At 35.5% G+C, this 13,971-nt stretch overlaps 1 protein-coding gene across 10 annotated transcripts in view; it reads left to right on the top strand.

The window, feature by feature from the left end:
- The first annotated feature begins 237 nt into the window (after window positions 1-237).
- The window catches only part of MEF2C (myocyte enhancer factor 2C), a 162,005-nt gene continuing 148,271 nt past the window's right edge, over window positions 238-13,971 (top strand). For all 10 annotated transcript variants that reach the window (XM_090276464.1, XM_090276463.1, XM_090276462.1 and 7 more), the window contains exon 1: window positions 238-426. The gene's annotated coding sequence lies outside the window, so the exon portion shown is untranslated. The remainder of the gene's footprint in view (window positions 427-13,971) is intronic.

The following is a 13,971-nucleotide window of genomic DNA, read 5'->3' as shown; positions in this document are numbered from 1 at the left end:
GAAATGATTTTTGGACAGGCTTCTGATTTGATATTTTCCATTTGAACTAGCAGCCTAGGGGTTTGGAAGGGGGGAGGGGAAGGAAGCAGTTCTGTGTTCTTTTGCCAGCACTGACAAAGGTCTGGTTGTCAGTGATACCTTTATAGCTAAATTTACTCCAGAGTGACAGGAACAGGTGCACCTTGGCCTGCCAGACACTTGTGCACAGGGATCATGCATCTTACAGCCTGACGATCAAGGGGGGAAAGCCTGGGTCTTCATAGAAAAGGAGAGGAGGCAAACGCAGCCCAAACTGGGGGGTTTCTCTTCAAAGCCAGCTGGTCTGGCTTTATTCTACAGGAATTTTTTTACCTGTCAGAGTTTGGACAACAAAGCCCTCAGCAGGTGCTGACGGGTACAACTTCCTGGAGAAGCAAAAAGGCACTGGTGAGTTTCAATTGCCAAAATGTATTTTTTTAATCTCTAAAAGTTGATTTTGTTGTCCTAGAAGAGACATTGCAGAGGTACCTAAATTCAGAAAGCTGATGAGGCCATTGGAATCAGAGTCAACTAACTCAACAGTGGGTTTGCTGGGTATAGAAAGTGGAGCAGTTACCATTTGAAAATTTTTTTAATTTTAAAAAAAGGTTCTTTAAAGAAAATACTTTATATTTTAATGTTGGTCTCTTTCATTACTATCTTCAATATCTGAAAAATGAAGAATTAATTACAGATATGATATTAGATTATTTAAATAAATACAGAAATATTATTTCATCCTTTTTTTCTAATTCTGTCATCATTTATTGTCAATAAAATGTTATTTTTTAATAAATCTCCAAGCAAAAATGTGAAATGGTACATGCTCTTTTTAAACATTTCATGTGCTGGTATTTTTTTTATGTGTGCATATGATAGGAATATGATTGGGAAGAACATTAATTTACTTTTAATACACTTTAAAGACATATATTGCACAGAATATTTAATAATTAAAAGGGGCAAATTTTTCTCATTACTTTAGAAAGAGTTTCTTTAGAGAAAATTATTTGGAATAAATAACTAAGACAGTTCTAAAGCATGTCTTTACGTCATTGATTTCCAAAATTAGTACACTTATATATTTGATATTTTTATTTTGTGAATTCAAAAGTTTAGGCAAAAATATTTTTATATCCAGAATAGGATTTTAATTAATGCAAAACATGGAAAAATGAGACCATATGTTAGGACATATTTTTTTTAAGTGATTTTTTTTCAAGAATTCATTCTTTTAACCATGCTTCAAGCATTTCTCTACAAATTGTTGTATTATAGTAAATTGAAAACACTTATTTAAGCAAGTAAGGAGCTCAAATCTAGGGACTATACATAGTAAACATATGAAACCATTTTAATAACCAAATTCCATATTCATAAGCAATATGGGCTAATGAATGTAAAAGAAACAGCATATATTGATCAAGAATGCTATAAATTATTATGCATAAAATCAATTTTCTGAGCTGTAGGGGGTAGAATTGGTGCCTAAAAAGAAAAAGGCCCACCAATATAAATTGCTAATACTATGAGGCAATTGTTTTATTCTGTTGATCCCCTAATTTTTTATCTACATGTTTAACACAGTTGTATACTGAGGAAATAATAAGATCTGACTTTTTTTAATGACTACTATATCTAAAATAAGTTACAAATCAATAATGATGCAGATATGCCACAAATTTATAAGTATCATACTCTTTTGAAATGACAATTGCTGATTAAAATTATGAAATGTTTGTGGTTTAAAAATTACCATAAATGATCTACCTAACCAAAAAAATAATATTTTCAAAACATAATCTTGTCTTCATTTAATGAACCCATATATTAAAAATTAAAACCCAAATCTAAATTTCATTATAAATTATTATATGTAGAATATGGTACAGAAACTTAAAGTATATTTATTTTTAAAAAGAAATATATTGTAGTTTCAAAGTGCTATTTTGTGTATAATTTCTCTTCATTATACTGAGTCTGGTACCTGAGTAATCATAGTTGCACAATTTTTTAGAGAACTTCATTAGTCCTGTAAAGAATGAGTATGTACTCCATGCACTTGATTATTTCTTTTTATTTATCTGGTCAGTTAAATACTATATCCCTAAGGAATCAGAGCACATGCTTTTAGAGATAACTAAATACAACACAACTGAACATACATTCTTAAGTCAACTTCAGAATCATATTTGTTACATTTTTATGTGCATTACTCTTGGCTACAATTATACTATTTGTAATTCACACCAAGTATAAGCAATAAAAAAAAACCCTTCTAAACTATTTTTATGACACTTGTAAATTATTGAGTGTGATTGAACCTATTAATAACAATGTTAGGTTTAGGCAAAAAGTTTCTAAATAACTAAAATTTATTATTTTAACTACATCCTGAATTGTTGGTTTAACCTAAAATTCCATGGCTTTTTCTTTTAATTATTAGAAACAGCCTTAATTCCTAGTTTGACATGCAGCTCAATGTTTATCATTTTCTGATAAACCTTCAAATTTCATGTCATGAAAAATACCTACACCAACTCCCTCAAAACATAGAAATGATTTACTTTAATAAGTTCCAGTAAGAAATTGTGGCTTAAAGTTGCCATGACTCATATGTTCCCTAAAAGGTTCATTTAAAAACATATGCATTTAAAGTATTATTTGCAATACATCTTCATATCTTAAGGCCAGCTTATTTATAGTGAAGAAAAAATAATTATTCTCCTGTTTTAGAAAAACATTTGAAAAACATTTTGTTTACCTTGTATATTCATAAAGACGATCTTGATTCTCCAGCAACTAACTTCAATAAATTATATTCTGAGTATCAATCTATTTAATTGCAAGACAATGAAGTTTTTCCAGCTAAAATTATTTACTTATAAGTATTTAAAAAAACAAAAATATTTTGGCAGCTTTATATGTATCTCTTCATTGACCAGACACCTGACTGACAGCTGTCAACTGTCCTTGGGCCAAATGTAACCCAGTAAAGATAAAAATTACACATTACTCATCCCTGTTCATAGTACCTGGTGCCAGTAGGTTTTCAAATAGGAATAACTAGACTGTAGATATAAAGAAGTAAAAGAGGAATCATTTCAACCACCTACCATTCCTTCTTTGTCATTAACTTAGTTCCCCTTCTTTTTCTGATTTATCCCACTTCTCTTGATGTCCACATCTCACGCTTAAAAGACTTAATTTCCTTACAAGCAATTCAGTTGAATGTACCAAGTATATGTGCATGAAAAATACTGGGCAGCCAAGTAATGATACCCACACATTTCTTTCAGTCAAATCTTTTTGAAGGCTCATGAAAACTTTGACTTGTGGAAAAGTGTCTTTGAAGTTGAAACTGCTCCTTTTAAGAAAATGAAACAGAAGCATGAATATGAAACTTACCCGAAGTTACCAATGTGAGGATGTAGATGCAGACTTGGGTCTGTCTCCCAACTTCATATCCAGTGTTTTTTTTTTTCTATTAGACTTTAAACATATGCACTATCAAACTATAAGTAAAAAGAGAACATGGAAAATTAAAGTGAGTCATGTTTCCTTAGAGAACTGTTTTCAGCCACCAAACTTAATATGTTCTTGGAGAAATACACAATTTCATCATAGCATATTAAAATGTAGAGTTTAAAAGGCATAAACACATTAAAATATTTATGCTATATATTTTTTGATTCTCTTTACCATTTAGATTTATTTCCAAACTGAAAATATTGATGGTATATGTAAAATAGCAGAAATAAAAAAACAGTGGCAATATATATGTTTAGAAGATGAATGCAAAAATCAAAAATTGTGGTTGAAAATTTTTTTGGAAATATTAGCGGATAATTAAAAATACCAAATATACCAAAGCATAAGCATATATATAGTACTCAATTGCAGAATATATTGAACAGTTCATATAACGGACTCAACAGCTAACTAGCTTGTGTGTGTGTGTGCATGTGTGTCTACCAAACCTCTCTGGACCCCAAAGGCCTCATCAGTAAGTGTTTGCTATCAGCTGAGAAATTCTATGACTCAGTAATTTTGAATTAATATAAGTATCTTATATTTATTCAAATAATTATATTAAGAAATAGTTTATATTGCTATAACAGAATTTGTTGATAATGATATACAACATACTGATTCAATCAAGGTCATGGAAATATATTCAAATTAAATACTTAACTTTCTTCTGACCCTCCAGAAAAGGAACTGTTTAGGAGATATCTATCTTGTCCTGAATTTAAAAGAATTTATCTTAACCCTGGGCTTTGCAGCAGTATTTGCTTTAAAACTCAGATGTAAAATTAATTTTTAAAAGGGGGTCAGGGCTAGCTTAAAACTCTGAAATAAGATATGGAAGAAAATTGTGGACAGGGTTTTCTGTAAGAGATTGATCTAAAATAATCTCCCAACAGCTCTATAATACAATTTAGCAACTAAATTGTATATTTATATTTACAAATGTATTTGCTGTTCCACTACATTTAATACAAATAAAAATTACTTATTAATCAGCAAACAACTTAACAATATGCAATAACAGTATGCAAATCAATTGCAAGCAAAATAATAGGTAAATAATATCAATTTCTAACAACTGTGAAGAACAAGGGTGTCATAAGAAAATATGCAAAATCACAAGATTTTCAAAAAAGCCAATTATCTCCTGGCATATCAAAGGGGTGTTAAAGTCAATAAGTTGTCCCTCATTGGCCTTTGAAAGATGATAAATATATTCTCTCTAGAGTTGAAGAATGATGTCCAAAGAGCACCAGAGCAGAAGTAGCCACGTCTGAGATATAGTTTCTGTTTCACTGCTTTGTAATTTTGTGATTGGAAACAAGTCAGGAAACTGCTGTGAGGCTATTGAGTGGATGAGACTCTGATGTGTAAATTTTGGAAAGGCAATTTTAGTTATCCAATAAAAGATGTTTCATCTGCTTCATGTGAAGTCCCAGAAAAATACTACAACATATTGGTGGCTTTCACTCTGCAATGGCATGCCTGGCCCCTTCCCTATTGCTATAAGTAGCCCACCGTGTCGGCATTCCAAATAATTAAAACTAACATTATTTAGCTTGTAAAATCAGTGGGCAAAACAAAATCACTCTGTAATACACTACCAACCAGCTGGCCATATTTTTCCCACTTGGGTACCCTGGTAACAAAACATGAAAGGTCTCACCTTCAAAATTATATTAGCATGCATAGCTCTCTAGGGCTGAGTTAACACAAAGGACTTAATGGTAACTTAATGTTTTTAGTTTTATAAAATGGGAGAAAAAAATTTTAACAACAACAAAAAAACATATTTACCACACCCGCTGCTCTAAGTGAGACAAGAATGTATTTGTGTAAGTAAAAAGAAAAAAAACATTGTAATAAGAAACAGGAGCATCAGAGAACCCCTAATCTGAAGTGTTAAAAATATCTGGATCCAAAAGAGGTTAATGGCAACAGCTGAGTATGGAGAGAGGTTAAAAGGCTGGGGATTGTAAATAATGCCGCAATGGACATAGAGATGCTTGTGGTTCTTTCAAATTAGTGTTTCAGGTTTAGTGAATAAAACAACTATGAGACATTTACACAATGGAATACTATTTGGCTGTAAAAAAAAAAAAAAAAATGAAATAAGCCAGCCAGACAAAGACAAATACCATATGATTTCACTCATATGTGGAATCTTCTGAACAAATTGAACTAACAAGCAAAATAGAGACAGACTCATGGATGGAGAGCAGGATGACAGCCAAGGGGGCAGTGAGAGGGTGGAGGGATTGAGCAAAAAGGAAAAAGGACTCATGGGCACGGACAACAGTGTGGTGATTGCAGGGGGCAGGGGATAGGGGGATAAATTATAATGGAAAAAAAGACAATAAAAAATAAAATTTAAAAAAAAAGGCTGGGAATATGGTTCACCACTTTGCCTAAAATGGCCATGTTATGAAGACACTTTATAATTGCTTGGCAGACTGAGGTAATTACTGAGATCATAAGAAACATTTGCATTGATTGAATGTCTCTTTAGTGAAAAGCCACATTTCTCAAAAGATCATGAGCAGTGCTAGTCCTGGTTTGAAAGAATCTAGGCTCACATGCAGCTGGCAGTTGCTGAAGCATGAGCATGTCTGTGGGTCACAAACTGTAAAGGTACCCAGATCTGAAGTCCACTGTACAGGTTTTCCTGAGATGCCAGGATCCAAGGAATGTAATCCATCCAAGAAAAGAGCTATCCCTCGGATAAGTAAATATGAAGAATTATTCAGAAATTTAAGAGAATTATGTCCTCATATTGGTTAATCAGTTTTCTAATTACAGGGAACAGCATGTGTGTGGCATGTATATTTGCTCATTTACAATATGAACTAATTCAGGCAATGGTAAGAGTCATATCATTTTGAACTCTTATTCTTACTGTTTTGAAAGGTGTTCACAAAGTCAAGGTTACTAAATTTGAAGGCCTTTGCAAATCTTATGCTTACTCTTACCCTAAGGCAGTGGCTGGCAAGCAAAATGTGTATAGAAACACCTGGGGAGCTAGTTACAATTCAGATTCCTGAGACTGCGGGTCAGTGGTACTGAGGTGGGGCTCAGGAATCTGGTTAAATTTTAGGCACTCTGATAAACTCTCCTCTGCACTAGATTGTGCTATCTTTGCAAGAGTCTTTTCTTTGAGAGGATCAATTCTCCTCTACAATAGCAAGAAAACTAGCACTTAAGTATTCATTTGTTGAAATTATTTTTTATGTGGGTTGGCAGATAATAAGGCTCATCCAATACTAGTTATAAGCCAAAAATCATTCCCAAGTTCTGCTTGAGTTTCAGGCACTAAATAATACAGCTTGCAATATGAAAAGTGGTTTGAACTGACTCTTCAAGAATGTCATTAAAAAAACTAACAAAGATAATAGTTATGAGAAGTCAGTATAAACACCCATCTAAGTTTTAGAATACTGAATCATCACTGACATAGAGAGTTCAAGAGGTTATAAACTAGCAAAATGTAAGGAAAATGACAGGCTTTATCTCCTGTGTGCGAGCTATTTTGTGGCCATTGGCTGTACAAACTAGGATCTTATAGGCACATAAATTTGAGGTAAGAGTTTGTGGGTGGATAAACATAAATCCTTCATGAATAATAGACAAACTGCACAGCACATGTCTTATTTGCTGCGAGTTCATCATCATTGTAATCAATGATTAATTATAATGATTAATAACAAAAATCTAGAACAACAGGTACTAAAGTGTAAAATATTTTTTTAAATATAAGGAGACATAGTTTCAAGGAGCATCATGCCATTTTGTTGATAGAGAGCTCATCTTCCAATCCCAACCTTTTCAAAAACAGTAAAATTTCTTCAAGTAAGAGCCAGGTTTCCCGTTGACTTGAACCCAGGGCTTACCTATCTGCTGGCCAATGGAAGTGACTGCAGTGGAGGGGGGACCAGAGACTTGCTGAAAGACTCCTCCCAAAAGCATCTCCTGACCAACACAGCAGGGAATTTGTGGAATTTGTGTAGTCATGGATACTCCTTTGGATTATGAACTCTTCAGAATCTTTTGAAGAGAAGTTCATTTAAAGGAGTAGCATGTTGCTATGTGTCATGAAGAAAACTGTTGGAGTGGCTGGCTCCTCTCATAGAGAATTCTCTCAGGAGAATTCTGAAATATGAAGAGGCTGCCGAGGAATGAAAGGACCTTATGGGTCACAGCAATGAAAGGTTGTGAGGAGACAGAGACATTACTGATTTTAAAAATTGCTGCTGGGAGAGTTAAGCATGCCAGAGAAAAAGAAGACAAGTTGAAGGTGAGTATAGAGAAGTTGATTACCCCAAAACAAGCTTCAGCAACCTCACAATTTTGCCTATACCACACAGATAATATCGAGTTAAAAGGAATTAAAAACTCAGATTTAATAGGAAGCCATTAATTCTATATATTTATGCGAAGTTTCCTTGAATTTAAGTGTAAGATTATGTAATCAATAAGCAATTTAGAAGATGTCTGATATAACTAAAAAAGAAAAACTTTTAGCCTTATTCTGGGCAAATGGAGATGTAATTATTTTCATAAGTCTGATAAAATCAAATATGAATATAGAAAACTTTCTCTAAAAAGAATATTATATGGACAATGATGTTACACTGACAAGGATAATGTAAATTGACAATCCTAAAACGTAAGACTTCTTGGTATAATTAATACATATTGGTTTAATCAACATTTTCACACATATGTTTTATATTTATTTCAAATATAAAATGCTCTTTTACAATATAGAAGCTACTTTGAAGGATGTAAGCTGATGGAAAAGAAAACATCTTCTAAAATATTGTTAGATAACTGAGACATTGAGATTTTTTTCAGAAATGTGGGACAGTCCTTAAAAATGAACAATAATACCAAAGTAGTACAGTAACGGCTAACATTTATGGAGTGTTTTCTACATGCCAGGCACTCGATGGCTAGGGAAGTACAATTTCTTGTCCTCATATCACTAAAATTAACATCTGGGGTAGGTACTGCCACTTAACTCATTTTACAGTAAAGAAATTTAGAAAATTAAAGTCAAATTGTTATTAAATGTCTGAGCCTGGGATTCAAACCAGGGTCTCTGATTTACCCTTCCATGCCTGTTGTACATATTTTGAAAAGGTATTTCCCATGATACTCATACATGTTGTATAACTTTTAATCAATGAAACTGATGTTTTTAAAAATTATCAGACCTTTTAAGACGATTACTCACCAAAATGTCCCCTTAAAGGCTACACATTCGTATCAGAGATACCCTTGAAAATTCCCTTTTGTATCTGCAATTAATGTCAATTTACAAACCAGATATCAAGTAATCTGCTCTGTAATGATGTTATAGCTATTATCAAGCACGTTGTTCACTACATTTGGTTTGGATTTAGTTTCAGCAATAAACTCATCCTTAATGATGATGATTTGTCAGCAATAAGACTGGTCTTAAGACTGTATGGCAAATTCCAAGGAGATTTGACTTGAGCAAAGACAACCTTACTGAAATATCAAGCAAATAACTTCCTAAAGTTTCTACCTTGAAGAAGATAACACACGTTTAGACAGGTATTTCTGTAATATTGATTATATCATGTCCTGCTCACATCATCCCTATAAGTGAGCAAAGGTTATGAGTACAAGGAAGCAGTATAGCATCGTAGATAAGGGCATCTATTAGAAACAATCCTGTTGTCATATCCTTCAGTCTTGCACTTACAAGCAATGTGATTCAGGACAGGTAATATCACCTCTAAGGTTTTGTATTTAAAATCAGTAGTACCTGTCTGAAAGGTTGTTTCAATAAGAAAAATAAATTTTATAAAGCAGTTAATAAAATACAATTAAGTTAATTAACACGGTTAATATAATACTGACAAATAGTGATCGGCCATTAAATATTAAGTACTTTGAACCTATTTCTTTTAATCCACATTCTAATATGGTAGTATTAGTTTTGCACATATACTACAAGTATCACTGCATTAAAAATATGAATGTTATTAATATAGAAACATGTAACTGCAAATTTAATTTTTAGAAGTTATTTATAGGATATTATACTTTTTTGGTTTGGGTTTTTGACTCTGTGAACTGTATACACTGGTTTAAAAAATAGTTTTAATCACTGACTTAAATTTAACAGTCTTATTACATGCTACTTTTAATTGTCACCATATTCCAAAATAATTTAGAAACTTCATTCCGAATAATAAAAATTAATTCTCTCTATTCCTAGTAAATTAGAATATGGATATAATTATGTATTGGAAGCATATAAATCTATGCATGATCTTGCTTTCTTGAAAAGTTAAAATTTTATATTCTTTTGTTTTATTTAAAATTTTATGTTATAAATAAAACATTTATAATTTTAAGTTAAATACCATCATTTGGAAAATAACCTACTGATACAGAGGAAGCAAGGTAGATTGTGCAATGTGGTGACTTTATTATCTCTTTTCTAGACTCCTTTGTCTTAATTTGGTATTCTCAATGAGGAGAGTTAGCGTGAATACCAGGTATAGGAATCATATACATTCCAAGTGGGACTTTATTAAAACCAAAAATGCAAAATGTCTATGTCCTCTGTTTTTCAAAAAGCAGCAAACAGTCCCTAAACACAGCTATAATGTTGATCATGTGTCCAACAGACAACTACTTCTAGGTCCCCCTTGTACAGAATGCTCTGTTAGGCATTCCATGAGCTGCCCCTTCCCAGCAGGCCACTGCCCAGCACTGTTGCCATAGATGGCCATCAGACATTTGGAATGACATCAGGAGATAATCTGAGCAGGCTCTGCCCGAAAGAATTCAAGTTAGCAGGAGACTGAAGATATCAATGTTTTCTTGGCTCACAACAGCATTCCAAAGGTCAACCAGGGTGAAAAGAGGATGAACTTGGAGTTTCTAGAGCCTTTTCAACAACCAAGCAGCTAACAAGTACAAGGGAGCATCCCTGAAGAATAAATGGAGAGAGAGAGAGAGACCCAGAGAGAGAGAGACAGAGAGAGAGAGAGAGAGAGAGAGAGAGAGAGAGAGAGAGAGAGAGAAAGGCAGCCTGAAAGTATCTTCAAGGCACCATGCCTGTCAAAGGGAAATGAGGCAAGCTCTACCCATTAAATCAGGGAATTTTAGGATTAAAGAGAACTCTACCTCTTAAAGGTGAAATTCAAAAACAGCTCTCATCCTGAATCAATTCCCAGGGTTCTCTGACAACCTATTTCTTCAACTTTTTCTGTTGTGACAGCTCCAGTATGGGTAAATATGGGACTTAATGAAATAGAAGTAGAATTTCTTTGCAGGAATATAAGAGTGGCTTTTACTTCAATTAACCACTTTTCCAGCCCTGTGTCTACATTGAGTAGCTGGTTTAATCCTCATAACAAAGGTTTGAGGGTAGTACTTCATGTTCCACATTTTATATAGATTAGGCAACTGAGGCAAAGAAAGGGTCAGTAACTTGTACGCAATCCTAGAGTTACCATGTGACAGAGCCAACTTTTTTCTGGCCACATAGCCTCTTCCTAGGCAAACCAGCCTTTTCAGTAGTCAGCCATGAAGAGACTGAGGCCTTGTAGCACATCTGCAAGCACCTGAAGAATTAAAGGATTTTCTCTGAGGTTATTAGATTTCCGGGGGAATGGGAAAAAGCCTTTCTACCTTGCACCACATGCAATGGTAAATTAATAAGAGAAATAAAGACGATAATTCAAATATGCTTCAGCTCAGGGAAATCCAAGCTCTAAAAAACATTTTACTGTTACTATTTTACTTATTATTCATGAGTCCTCCTATACCATCAGTTAAGGTCCCTTCACCAAGAGTTAACTTAAAATCTCATTGCCATAAATGGCCAGAATTAATACCAAAATTTCACTCTCAGATAATGATAAGAAATATAAGCAGTAATCATTGCAAAAAAACAACCACACAAACAAGCAAAACATTCAAATTAGAAACTTAATGCTTTGTCTCTAAATCTCTATGATGCATTCTGTTGCCTTCTATGTCTCCGATAATATAATTTATAATTAAGTTTTCTTCATGTTAGATATTATTCTGGTCAGATTTCACCCTGGTGATATTGGTCATAGCCATAATCAATGTAGCTAATAATATCTTCATAGAATTTTAAGATTATGCTTTAGTAATAATTCTCACCTCATGCAACACCTTTCCTCCCTGACCTTAATAGTGCTTTCTAGCTCTTATTTTGAAGAGTAATTCCATTTCCTCCGAAGTTTTTAACTATAAGTAAACACAATGTTATCCCAACTGGTCTCTTTAAAAAGGCATTACAGCATTCCCTCACTTATCATGGGTATTACGTTCTAGACCCCCCTGTGAAGAAGGAACCTTACATTTATTCTACACTCTTAAACCTACGTAACTTTAACAACATACATATACAGTACCGCAAAATCCCGCGATACAGCGAAAAATCCGTGATAAATAATTAAATATAATATTTTTAGAAGTCCTGCAATACAGTGAGGCCTGCGATAAGTGAACCACAATATAGAGAGGGACTACTGTATATGAATCTATGACACCACCCATGATACATTTTTAGTTTGGGAGACAGAGGGATTCCAAATGGAATTTCTTCTTAGAAGAATGCTATGAAGTATTTTCTCCTGTAAACGAATACTGTACTTCTATCTAAAATCTTTGCCCTGGCTGGTGTGGCTCAGTGGATTGAGTGCTGGTCTGTGAACCAAAGGGTCAAGGGTTCGATTCCCAGTCAGAGCACATGCCTGGGTTGTGGGCCAGGTCCCCAGTGGGGACGTGTTGGGGACATGCGAGAGGCAACCACACACTGAGGTTTCTCTCCCTCTCTTTCTCCCTCCCTCCTTCCCCTCTCTCTAAAAGTAAATAAAATCTTTACAACCTTCTGCCAGGTCACCATTCTGTAGTGTTCATTTGCCTAGCCAACTCCAGGCAAAGTGCCCTAGAAGGTGCCCTAGTCTAGCACAAAGTATACTAGACCCTGTCAGGTGACTTTATGGTATTTCCAAATTTACAGCCTGATTTGGGGGTCCATCTCTTAACTTCTGTGGGCCACACTTCCCTTCCCTGTAAAAAATTAGGTGCTTGTGTTGTGTTCCCTAGCATCTCTTTCTGCAGGAAAATACTGAAATTCTGACTTTAAAACTTTTCACACTAGTGCCAAGAAACGCAAATTCCAAAAATGGCTGGCTGGTGTCATAGAGCAGGTTATTCATTTGAAACGCTATAGCAGCACATTCCAATAGAACTTTATGCAAAGATAGAAAAACTGTCAACATCGCAGTCAAATAAGGTAGCCAGCAGCCACCTCTGCCTATTGAGCACTTGAAATGTGACTACTGTAACTGAGAAACTGAATTTTAAATTTTATTTAATTTTAAACTTTAAAAGCTACATGTGACTACCAGCTACAATTGGTAGCAGCTTATAGCTTTAAGAACTGCAAACATTTTACACCTTTGATTTATTCAGCAGAGTACTCCAGTATGCCTTTAGAGCACTGGATCTTTCCCCCAAGCTTGGTACTCTTGGTACAGTTCCACACAGAGATCAAAGATCAGCACAGGCTGTGATGGCATTTTTGCTAAAGATCCCGGCACTGTTCTCACGTATTGAAAAGTAAAAGGAGGGTGGAAGGCGAAAGGAAGTTGGCGGGGAGCGGAGAGGGTTCTCCCTAGCACTCCATTTCTCTTTGAGTTTGTGGCCTTTCCCTAGCCAAAGCGTGCACAAACCCACCGAGGCGGCTTCACTGCTAGAGCCAGCTGTTGGCTGTAAGTTTTTAAAATAATCCTGAAGACCCTAAGGGCTTGGGCTGTAAAATCCTGCTCCGGAACCCCGCCCTTTCCTATTGGTCTGTCAAGTGAAAACCCAAGCTGGCTAGTGCGGGACAGGGCTGCAGCTGGACCTGCGGGTACCACTCTTCCTGTCCCAGGCTCGCAAAATGCTAGGAGCACTTCGAGAACCTTGCGCCGCCCTTGGCGGACCGCGTGCCAGCGCTTTGTGCACGGTGCGTGGGTGTTCTTTGCATGCGTGGCTCCGAGCTCATCCCCAGCTCTTCAGAGTCGTCTTTCGCCAATCTAAGGAAAATAACCCCAAGATCACCAAACCGGACCAGGAGGGCAACTCCCCTGACAAGGACACCACCCGTTCTCAAAGCCAAAACAGCACGGTCGCACCCTCCTCCTCCTCCAGAACCCACCATGCGGCCTCTTCACCAAACCGCCCGGCCGCTTTGAAATCCCCTCTCTGGACACAGCCTGGCGCACCCGCCTCCAAGAGGCAACCCCCTTCCGCGCCCCCAGGCACGGTAGGCCCCCAGAAGGGTTCCAAACCCGCCTGTTCCTCGCCCGTAGCACACGCACGTGGTGGCCCACTCACCCCCTACTAGCTGCTTCCGAACTC

Source organism: Furipterus horrens, unplaced genomic scaffold, assembly GCF_987537825.1.
Source record: "Furipterus horrens unplaced genomic scaffold, mFurHor1.1.pri manual_scaffold_5, whole genome shotgun sequence".
NCBI lineage: Eukaryota > Metazoa > Chordata > Mammalia > Chiroptera > Furipteridae > Furipterus > Furipterus horrens.
This window is presented reverse-complemented; position numbering and strand designations above follow the sequence as displayed.